The sequence below is a fragment of the Nicotiana tabacum genome, chromosome 21 (assembly GCF_000715075.1).
Source record: "Nicotiana tabacum cultivar K326 chromosome 21, ASM71507v2, whole genome shotgun sequence".
NCBI classification, from domain to species: Eukaryota; Viridiplantae; Streptophyta; class Magnoliopsida; order Solanales; family Solanaceae; genus Nicotiana; species Nicotiana tabacum.
The window spans coordinates 87,980,844-87,990,602 of record NC_134100.1 but is presented as its reverse complement, the minus strand read 5'-3'; the positions used below and the strand labels follow the sequence as shown (position 1 = coordinate 87,990,602).

Here is a 9,759-nt window from a genome sequence, read left to right as displayed (position 1 = left end):
ATGATTTATAGTTTAATTTTCCTAATACGTGGAAAAATGTACGGGTAGCAATAATTTATTCAACAACACAGATCCAAGGAATTGACCAATTCACAATTCCTACGGTGCAGGCCCATACGCCCGTCACCTAGCATGAGTGTCACCTCAAAATCAATTACATAACATATAATTCGGGGTTTCATACCCTTAGGACTATATTTAGAACTGTTACTTACCTCAAACCGTGTAATTCTTTATTTTGTGATGCCTTTGTCTCGCGAATCGGCCTCCAAACATCTTGAATCTATCCACAAATAATTTGATTTATGAAAATACAAATTTTCCAACAAAAATCCGAAATTGCACTCAAAAATCGTCTGTGGGGTCTATATCTTGGAACTCGACAAAAGTTATAAAATATGAATGCCCATTCACCCACAAGTCCAACCATACCAAATTTACCAAATTCCGACACCAACTCGACCTTCAAATTCTCAAATCTTATTTTCAAATTCCTGGGCTCAAATCCTCTAATTTCACCTCAAAAATACGTAATCTAGTCGAAATACTCAATGATAATCCAATAAATGCTTCTTATACAGTACTTTATATACTTCCTTCTTCTAACTTCAAGAAGCATATCAATAATAACACAACAACAACCTCAAGAACATGTAGGAGAGATGGAATCTTACCTTAATAAACTAGGACCTGCCAATTATGCTCCAAACAGTCATACCATAAGCAGCTACGACAAGCTAATCTATGAGAGATGGAGGGGTAAATTCTCTATTATGAGATGCTTGCTAATAATATACATATTCTGAAAATGAAACTTTGAAGTTTACTAATACTTAGTGGGTTGTGGGGCCCATATGATAATCATTTAATAAGAAAAAGAAGTTTGGCCAAGGAGCAGCCATCAAGATATACCTATCCATGGAACATGAGTCATAAAGTGGAGATTTGAGTAGTCCTACGTGGACTCCATAATTGTAACCTATTTTGGACACTTGTCTTCCACTAATCCCTAATTACATCCTTGCATTTAACTAATTACCCACATAATGAATTTCTAAATCTCATTTCACTTAAATACTAATATAATTCATATACCTTGCTACCAAGCCCATATGGTATAGCACTAGTCTATAAATATGGGGTATTATAGCTTGGATCGTATTTTATCCCAAAATGTCAAACTTTGACCAACCTCATTTTCTTCAACTCGTTTACCCTTTGACCTCCACGACTCTTACTTATCACTTGTTTGAAATAACATAATACTTATAACCATCAAAATTCAAATCCGGGGTCGTTTACACATAAGTCAACATCCGGTCAATTTTTCCAACTTAAGTTTTCAATTATGAGACTAAGTGTCTCAATTCACTCTAAAATCCTTCCAGACCCGAACCAACTAACCCGATAAGTCATAAAATAAATGTAAAATATAAATTAAGCAATAAATGGGAAAACGGGATTATAATACTCAAAACAACCGACGAGGTCGTTACATCTACACTCTTTGTTAGCTAGTTTATCCGAGGAGACAAGTCAAGCATATATTAATAGCCTATTTGGCCGTGTTTTTGTTTTAGTTAAAAGTATTTTTTGTTTTAGTCAAAAATATTTTCTTTCAATTCTTCTAAATTTAAAGTGTTTGGTCAAACTTTGAGAAAGAAAAAAAGTACTTTAAATTAGGAACAGAAAAAGTTTTTGAGAATCAGAAAAAAACAGTTTATCCCTAAAAGCGCTTTTTTGAAAGGAAAAATGACACTGTATAGCCGTTATCAAAATAATAGCCGAAAAATATATACTTTTTGTATATATATATATACTTCTTGTATGTTATATACAAAAATTATACAAATTTTATACACTTTTTCGGCAATCGAATGTAAATAATTTCTGATGCAACCTAAAAGTGATAATACCCTTTTTTGAAAAATACTACTTTTGAAAAAAGTACACTTAAAAGCACTGTTTAAAATCTTAGACAAATACTAATTACTGCTCAAAAATGCTTTTCAAATAAATTAGTCAAACACAAACTGCTTCTTATCAAAAAAGTACTTTAAAAAAAAATACTTTTCAAAATAAGCTAATTTTAGAAACACCGCCTAACAGACTACTATAAAAACCAACTCACCCAACCGGTGTCACAAAAATTTCCAATTAGTTGACTAAAAAGCTAAAAACTGAGTACTACAATTTAAATTTCTTCTATACAGTTTAGGCAGTAGGGATTTTAATCCTCTACACTAAAGAGAGCAAATGGATGGTTTTATTCAATCAAATTTAGTTCAAAGAAATATCTCATTCCTCCAGGTGAAATGGGCTGGCCATTTATTGGGAATACTCTTTTTTTCTTCAGTTTTGCTGGCGGTCATGGCTCGTTTCTATCCTACTTTTTTACTAGGTAATAATTAAATTTCTCAGAGTCATTCTTGTACTTATTCGATATCGAGGGTGTGTTTGGTAGGAAAGAATTAAATTTTATTCCGGAAAATATTTTTCAGGATAAATTCTGTCTCACTATCCAACACTCTATGAAATTTACAAACTATTTCAAAGGGATTATTGGAGAAAAACATAAGCGAAAAGTCGTTTTCCTCTTTGGTTGAAAATATTTTTCAAGAAAATACATTTTGATGTTTGGTTACTAGAAAATATCTTAAATCGAGGGTTTATCAGAAACAAGTTCTCTATCTTTTCAAACAGAGGTAAGGTCTGCGTACACACTACCCTCCCCAGATCCCATTTGTGGAATTTTACTGGATTTTCGTTGTTGTTGTTGTTGTTGGTTACCAGAAAATGACTTATTTTCAAAAAAATATTTTTTTCAAAAAATGGTAATTTGTACCTAACACACTCTGATCAATTCATGATGTTTTGTTTTTCTGTTGTTTTGAATTTGGTTGTTTAATTGCTTTAATTTTATTTTTTTTTTTGAAAAAAGAATAGGTTTGGGCCAGGAGGGATGTACAAGGCACACATATTTGGAAAGCCAAGCATTATCATCACAAAGCCAGAAACAATTAGGAAAATCTTGATGGATGAAGAAAATATTGACAGAGGTATGCCTAAATATATATCAAAGCTAGCTTGAATAACAAATTCAATAGAAGAAGACAAGCGAATTCGTCGATCAATAGCTCCAATAAAGAGTCACGGATTATTATCCTGACTATTTTGATTGTATAAACGATCTTGTGAAAACTACGTTCGAGAAATACGCTGTTACAGAAGAACCCTTTGAGTTCCTCACTGAGATGAAAAAACCTACATTTGAGGTGTTTATGAGAATTCTTACAGGTGGTGAGGTTGCTAAAGAATTGTTTGATGCTGTGTTCAAGGAGAATAATTTGCTAATGAGTGGCCCTCACAGCTTGCCCACTAATATACTTGGATTTGCTTACAATAAGGCATTGAAGGTAAGATGTGTTGAATTATGCGACTATCTCATAATATACTTTTATTTAAATGTATCTTGTAACACCTTCTTACGTGCAGATCTAGTTCTTTTTTCATAGGGCAAAACGCACTATTGTTTTTTAATAGTGAGTGATAGTGAAGGGGAGCCTTGGCGTAACTGGTAAAGTTGCTGCCATGTGACCAGGAGGTCACATGTTCGAGCCTTGGAAACAGCCACTTGCAGAAATACAGGTAAGACTCGTGGTCCGGCCCTTTCCTGGACCCGCGCATAACGGGAGCTTAGTGCACCGGAATGCCCTTTAGTGAGTGATGGTAAAACTCGAACATCCCAAGACTCTACTTGCTATGCTTTCATGTAAAATTGTGTGACTATCTCGTCTTAAGGTCAAGTGGTTCCATGGGCCATAAAAAATTTTCTTTTCGTTTTAAGTCAAATCTCTCTAAAGATCTTTAATTTTACACGTAAAAATCTAAAAGTAAAAATTTTAGATTTCAATCTCTGCTTAATTTGAGTTATATTCCTAAATCCAAATTTTATGATTTCAGGCTCGAAGAGCATTAGTTAAGATATTTCAACAGATATTAGAAGAAAGAAAAGCCATGATTGCAAAGGATAAACAATATTGCCAAAGTCCAATATAATTGATATGGTGTTGGACACTCAAGATGATGATGATGATAATGAAAGAAAAGGATTAAGTGATGAGAAGATCATTAGCATGCTAATTTTTATTTCATTTGGTGGTTATGAACCTGTTGCTCTAATGGCAACAAAGGCAATTATGCATTTGGAAAAACATCCCGAGTTCTTGCAGAAAGCAAAAGTAAGTACGATCACAACTTTTATTTAACGGTGTTTGATTGTGTACGGAGTTAAAATTTTTGTGTTTACGGGAGGAACAAGAGGATATAGTTAAGAGAAGACCATCTTCAAATGTTGGCCTTAATTTTGACGAGATTAGACAAATGAAGTATCTTAGTAAGGTAAGATCTAAGTTTTCTTTACTAGTATTGGAGCACAAAATTCACTATGTAAAACAATTACTTCATTTATTTGAAGGGGAGGCTTGGCGTAATTTGTAAAGTTGTTATCATGTGACCAGGAGATCACAGGTTTGAGTCGTGAAAACACCTTCTTGCAGAAATGCAGGGTAAGACAGCGTACAATAGATCCTTGTGGTCCGACCCTTCTCCGTACCCCGCGCATAATGGAAATTTAGTGCACCGGGTTGCCCATTAGTGTGACCTGATACATAATTTAAGGAAAAAAAAAAGACTTTTGAAACTTGTAGTCGTCTTAAACATGTCATAACCTTTGTAACAATAATAACAACAAACCCAGTGAAAATCTCACAAGTGGGGTTTGTAGAAGGTAGTGTGTACAGAGACCTTACTCAACCTTTGTGGAGGTAGAGACGTTATTTTCGATAGATCATATGTCATAATATTTGTATTACTATAAAATCTTGTCGCTAAAGATAAATTGAAAAGTTTAACAAAATGGTTTCTAAATTTAGATATCGTCATTCTTTTTTGAACGGAGTAAAAAAGATAAGAAAGATGCCAAAGTATTTTTTCTTCTTTTTTAAGTTCACTATTTCGTTTGGACTAACATGCATTCTTATTTTGTGCTATATTTCTTTCAATTATGGAAAGGTAATTAATGAAACACTGCGTATTGCTAGCAGCAAGACAATATTCCTTAAAGACACAAATACTCCTTATAACATAAATGGTTAGTACTCAACCTTTGACTTCTTCTACTTATTATCTTCTTTAATTTCATATTTAAATCCAATGATTCATTTCCTTATCTCATGTTTGTGCAGGGTACACCATACCAAAGGGGTGGACGTTTTTTGCAATGTTATGGAATATTCATATGGATCCTGATATTTATGTCAAACCTGAAGAATTTAATCCTTCAAGATGGGATGTAAGTGACATGCCCTTGTGTGTTCATGAAATTTTCTTTCAATTTTTTTTAACAACCGAGAAATTCTCGAGGGGCTAGCAGTGCACGGTCGAAATTCGTTAAATAATTAATAGGTGTGTTCACGGCAGCTCTACTTTTCTCCACTTAAATATTGAATTTTTGTTTCCAGCAAGAGTTTGAATCCATGACGTGCACCTAACTCGCACATCCCAAGTTGCGGTCTTACTACTAGACCAAAGCTTATGAATCCATGACGTGCACCTAACTCGCACATCACAAGATGCGGTCTTACCACTAGACCAAAGCTTCGAATCTATGACGTGCACCTAACTCGCACATCACAAGCTGCGGTCTTCACTTAGCTAATATCCATGTAACTATTGCGCAATTATTAGTGATTAAAAAATTTTAATTTGCAGGATCTTGAAACCAAGCCAGGCTGCTTTCTTCCTTTTTCAATAGGCCCTAGAATGTGCCCAGGATCCAATTTGGCCAGGCTTGAGATTTCAGTAATTCTTCGTTATTTTCTTCTATACTACAGGTAATAGTAACTCTTTATTAATCATCTTAAATTCACTAATTATTATATGAAACAAAATGAAAATATCAATTACTGATTAAATCATATTTCAATTTAATTGTTATGATGCAGGCTTGAGCAGTTTAATCCAGATATCAAAACTGATCCTCCGGAAAATTGTCTTGTGAGATTCAAGAAGCTCTCAGCCTAGTGAAATAATTGCATTAATCTTTCATGTTGTAATTATCTCGAAAACAATAAGTTTGTATAATAAAAATAATTTTATCGACATATTAAAGTCGTAGCCGACAAAAGAGGATTGCTCAGATGGTCAGCTACAACCCAAGGTCATGGGTTCGAGTCACCAAAGAAACAATAGTTCCAACAAAGGGAATAAAAAAGGAGTCAAAGGGGAGGGAAATTTTTTTTTTTTAAAAAAGATTAGAATAGTTTATATCTAACAGAGTTTGATGAATTGGACTTGAATGTTATTCCTCTGTTATCTTATTGTGTTCAAGCATTTGCCATCAGCTTTTCCTTCCTCTGGGCCTTGAGTTCTTCCACTCTCTTTTCAGTTTCCTTCGGTGCTTTCCCATATACGCTTATCAACTGCAAAAATGAGAATGGTTTTAATAATATTTTTCAGTTTTGCACGAAACGGTTCGTAATATGAGAAAAATAGATAATCAATATCAAGAAAGCATCTGCAGTAATACCAACACGCAAATACTACAAGAAATAAGACCTTCAGTAGCGACTAATTAAAGTCGCACATAAATTGTAAAAGAAGAGTGCTGACAATATCCCGACTGATGAAACTTATTCATGGCAACTCCTAATATTCGCCACCAAAATCCTTACTTTTGTGACGATTAAAGGAGTCGCCATGAAGAATCACCGTGAAAAACCTTATTAATTCGTAGTGGATATAGATATGATAAAAAATAAAGAGCAGTCCGGTGCACAAAGTATTCCGCATTCACGTAGAATTCGGGGAAGGGCCACACCCCAAGGGGGTGTGATGTAGGCAGCCTACCCAGATGCAAATCGAACCCGTAACCTATATAGGTCATATGGAGACAACTTGACCATTGCTCAGGAGCAGGTTCCAGATATAGTTGAGCTGGCAGGACCTGCTCAAGTACCAGCTATGCCTATTGTGATTCTAGGCCTTCAAGAGGCTTTAGCCCAGATATTGACTGTTTGCACTGGCCTTGCTCAGGCGGTTTCGGCTCAGGCCGAGGGAGATACTCATACCCCTATCGCTCGTACTCCAGAGCAGGTCGTGCAGGGACTTCAGATATTGGGGGCACTACCATTCCAGCAGGTTGCAAAAACTCAGGCCTAAATGGGTCCTATTATGAACGACGAGGAGCGGAAGAGACTAGAGAGATTTGAGAGACTCCGTCCTCCATCTTTCAGCGGAACTGAGTCACAGGATGCTCAGGATTTCTTGGACAGATGTCAGATTCTTCATACAACGGGTATTCTGGAGACCAGTGGAGTCTCATTTACTACTTGTCAGCTGACCGAGGCAGCCTTCAGATGGTAGGAGACTTATGAGAAGAGCAGATCAGTTACTGCAGCACCACTTTCATGGCATGAGTTCTCCATATTATTCCTAGATAAGTTTGTGCCACAGACCCGGAGAGAGGAACTGCGCAGGCAGTTCAGGCATTTACGTCAGGATGACCTATCCGTGACTCAGTATGAGATGCGATTTTTAGAATTGGCTCGTCATGCAGTTTGGTTGGTTCCCATAGAGAGAGAAAAGATCAGGAGGTTCATTAATGGCCTCAACCATCAGTTCTGTTTTGTTATGACTTTGGGAAATGTAGCAAGTGCTAAATTCGATGAGGTGGTTGACAGTGCTCGATGGCTAGAAATGGTCCGTACTTAGGAGCGTGAGGAGAGGGAGGCCAAGAGGTCTTGTGGTCCTAGTAATTCCAGTGGTGTTCTTTCTGGGTGACAATCCTATCACAGCAGGGGTCTACTTTATAGGCTCGCTTAGATGGCTCGTCTAGCTCATCGTAGCACATCAGCTAGCCATAGTTCATACAGTGCTCGACCGAGTCAATCTTGCCTTAGTACACTTCCAGCTCAGAGTTCATCTCGTGCGCCATTAGTTCAGGGTTCATCTGTACCAGGTTCGTCTGGTGGTTATGCTGGTTCTCGGGGTCCACCTCAGTACTTGCCGACATTTTCAAAGAAGGGTTCTTTTGAGTGTGGAGATTTGGGCCACGTAAAGAGATATTGCCCCCGCCTTACTAGAGGTTCAGCTCAGTAGAGGAGTCAGACTACGACTTCAGTACCAGTTGCTTCACCACCCGCCCAGCCAGCTCGGGTGGGGCTCAGTCAGCTAAGGGTCGCCCAAGAGGGGGAGGCCGATCAAGTGGCGGTTAGGCTTGATTCTATGCTATTCCTGCCAGGCCAGATGTCATTGCTTCAGATGCAGTGATCACATGTATTGTCTCAGTATGCCACAGGGAAGCTTCTATATTATTTGACTCTGGTTCCACATACCGGTGGGCGATACTATTATTGTGGACCGTGTGTATCGGTTGTGTGTGGTAACTATTGGGGGACTGGAGACTAGGGTTAATCTATTATTTCTTAGTATGGTTAATTTTACTGTAATCTTGGGTATGGATTGGTTGTCTCCATGTCATGCTATTATGAACTGTCACGCAAAAACCGTAACATTGGCGATACCGGGATTGTCGAAGATCGAGTTGAGAGGTTCTCTAGATTATGTTCCCAGCAGGTTAATTTCTTACTTAAAGGCCCAACGAATGGTTGGGAAGGGGTGTTTGTCATATTTGTCCTTGATGAGAGATATTGATGCAGACACTCCTACTATTGACTCTATACCGGTAGTGCAAGACTTTTCGGATGTATTTCCTGCAGACCTGCCGGGTATGCCACCCGACAGGGATATTGACTTTGGTATTGATTTGGTGCTGGGAACTCAGCCCATTTTTATTCCTTCGTATCGTATGGCACCATTTGAGTTGAAGGAATTGAAAGACCAACTTCAGGAACTTCTTGATAAAGGGTTTATTAGGCTTTGTGTGTCGCCTTGGGGTGCATCAGTTCTATTTGTGAAAAAGAAAGATGGTACTATGCGGATGTGCATCGACTAGAGGCAGTTGAACAAAGTTACAATCAAGAACAAGTATCATTTTCCACGTATTGATGATTTATTTGACCAGCTTCAGGGAGCGAGGGTGTTCTCCAAAATTGATTTGTGATCTAGGTATCACTAGTTGAAAATTCGGGATTCGGATATTCTAAAGACGACATTCAGGACCCGTTATGGTCACTATGAAATTCGGGATTCGGATATGCACTAGATGAATAGTATATTCCAGCCGTATCTTGATTTGTTTGTCATAGTATTTTTTGATCCTGGTGTACTCATGTAGCCAGGAGAAACATGCACAACATTTGATTATTGTACTACAGAGGTTGAGGGAGGAGAACATTTATACCAAATTCTCTAAGTGTGAGTTCTGGCTTAGTTCGGTGGCATTCTTGGGACACATAGTGTCTAGTGAGGGAATTAAGGTGGATTCGAAGAAAAAAGGCAGTTCAGAGTTGGCCCAGGCCATCTTCAGCTACTGAAATTCAGAGTTTTCTCGGCTTGGCTGGGTATTATCGTTGCTTTGTGGAGGGTTTCTCGTCTATTGAGGTGCCTATGACTAAATTGATCCAGAAAGGTGCTCCATTCAGGTGGTCAGATGAGTGTGAGGAGAGCTTTCGGAAGCTCAAGACTGCCTTGACCACAACTCCAGTTCTAGTTTTGCCTTCAGTGTCAGGCTCTTATACAATGTATTGTGATGCTTCTCGGGTCGGTATGGGGTGTGTCTTAATACAGGAGGGTAGA

The 9,759-nt window shown here is 37.6% G+C and overlaps 1 pseudogene; it reads left to right on the top strand.

Annotated features, from left to right (window-relative positions):
* Positions 1-2,171: 2,171 nt before the first annotated feature.
* On the top strand, positions 2,172-6,348 carry LOC107807759 ((21S)-21-acetyl-1-hydroxy-apo-melianone synthase CYP88A164-like; annotated as a pseudogene).
* The last annotated feature ends 3,411 nt before the right edge of the window (positions 6,349-9,759 follow it).